The sequence below is a fragment of the Mesocricetus auratus genome, unplaced genomic scaffold (assembly GCF_017639785.1).
Source record: "Mesocricetus auratus isolate SY011 unplaced genomic scaffold, BCM_Maur_2.0 Super-Scaffold_100015, whole genome shotgun sequence".
NCBI classification, from domain to species: domain Eukaryota; kingdom Metazoa; phylum Chordata; class Mammalia; order Rodentia; family Cricetidae; genus Mesocricetus; species Mesocricetus auratus.
This window is the reverse complement of record NW_024429198.1, coordinates 61,754,284-61,756,234: the sequence shown is the minus strand read 5'-3', so window position 1 is coordinate 61,756,234 and position 1,951 is coordinate 61,754,284. Positions and strand designations below refer to the sequence as shown.

The following is a 1,951-nucleotide window of genomic DNA, read 5'->3' as shown; positions in this document are numbered from 1 at the left end:
CAAACCTCCAGTAAGTATAAAACCTCGTGGAGATTAAACAACTCCATCATTGAATGATGAGAGGCTCAATGAAGAAATCACAAAGCAAATGAAAAATTTCCTGGAACTAAATGACAATGAAACATAACAAAACCTCTGGGACACACTGAAAGCAGTCCTAGGAGGGAAATTTATAGCTCTAAGTGCTGACATTTAAAATTAGAGCACAAATAAATCACTTCCTGATGCAACTTCAAACTGGAAAAGCAAGAAAAAAACAAACCCAATTAAAAGAAAGAAATAATAAAAACCAGAGAACTCTGAAATAGAAGCAAAGGATACAACACAAAGACCCAATAATCTAAGCGCCGGATGTTTGATAAACAAGATTGACAATCCCCTGACCCCAACTAACAACAACAAGAAGGAAGGAAGGAAGGAAGGAGGGAGGGAGGGAGGGAGGGAGGGAGGGAGGGAGGGAGGGAGGGAGGAAGGGAGGGAGGGAGGGAGGGAGGAGAAAAGGAAGGAAGGTTCTATATTATCAGAATTAGAAATAAGCAGGGAAACAATAATGTTCATTATAAAACAAACACCAAAGAAACTCAGAATATTTTAAGGGAATGCTTTTAAAACCTATACTCTATTAAGCTGGAAAAAACCTAAAAAAAAAATTCTAGTGCTTGCTTTGGCAGCACATATAATAAAATTGGAACGATACAGAGAAGATTCGCATGGCCCCTGTGCAAGGATGACACGCAAATTTGTGAAGCGTTCCATATTAAAAAAATAAAATAAAATTCTAAATTCAGCCAAATCATCAAAATTAAATCAAGGATGAATCAACCACCTAAACAGACACATAAATAATGAGAAGACTGAAATATCATATCACAAGGGCATCTGCTCCACTATGTTCATAGCAGCATTGTTTGTAATAGCCAGAACCTGGAAGCAACCTAGGTGCCCCTCAATTGAAAATGGATAGAGAAAATGTGATACATTTACACAATGGAGTACTACTCAGCAGAAAAAAATGAAATCTTGAAATTCGTAGGCAAATGGATGGAACTATAAGAAACCATCCTGAGTGAGGTAACCCAGTCACAAAAAGACAAACATGGTATGTACTCTCTCATGTATGGATTTTTAGACATAGAACAAAGGATTCCAGAGAAGCTAGGAAACAAGGAGGACCCTATGAGAGACATACATGTTCCCCTGGAGAAGGGGAAAGGGACAAGATCTCCTGAACAAATTGGGAGCTGGGGGGAGGGGGAGAGAGGTAGGAGAAAGAGAAGGGGAGGAGGGGGGAGTATAACATAAGAGAGCAGGAAGATTGAGTCAGGGGAAGAATAGAGGAGAGCAAGAAAAGAGATACCATAATAGAGGGAGCCATTACAGGTTTGAAGAGAAATCTGGCACTAGGGAAATGTCCAGAGACCCACAAGGATGACCCCAACTAACAATCTAAGCAATAGTAGAGAGACTACCTTAAATGCCCTTCCCCTACAATGAGACTGCTGACTACCTTAAATGCCATCCTAGAGTCTTCATCCAGTAGCTGATGGAAGCAGAGGCAGACACCCACAGCTAAACACTGAACTGAACTCCTGGAATCCAGTTGCAGAGAGGGAGGAGTGATGAGCAAAGGGGTCAAGACCAGGCTAGAGAAACCCACAGAAACAGCTGACCTGAACAAGGGGGAGCTCATGGACCCCAGACTGACAGCTGGGAAACCAGTATAAGACCAAACCATGCCCCTAAAAACAGGTGACAGTTAGGAGGCCTGGGCAGTCTATGAGGCCTCTGGTGGTGGAACCAGTATTTATCCCTAGTGTACAAATGGACTTTGGGGTCCCATTCCCCCATGGAGGGATGCTCTCTCAGCCCAGACACATGGAGGAGGGCCTAGGCCCTGCCCCAAATGATGTGACAGACTTTGATGATCCCCCATGGAAGGCCTCCCCCTCCC

General features: G+C 43.0%; 1 non-coding gene across 1 annotated transcript; it reads left to right on the top strand.

Moving 5' to 3' along the window:
• The first annotated feature begins 655 nt into the window (after positions 1 to 655).
• Positions 656 to 762, top strand: LOC121144416. The gene has a single exon (XR_005881772.1). It is a non-coding gene; the product is annotated as a U6 spliceosomal RNA (small nuclear RNA).
• The last annotated feature ends 1,189 nt before the right edge of the window (positions 763 to 1,951 follow it).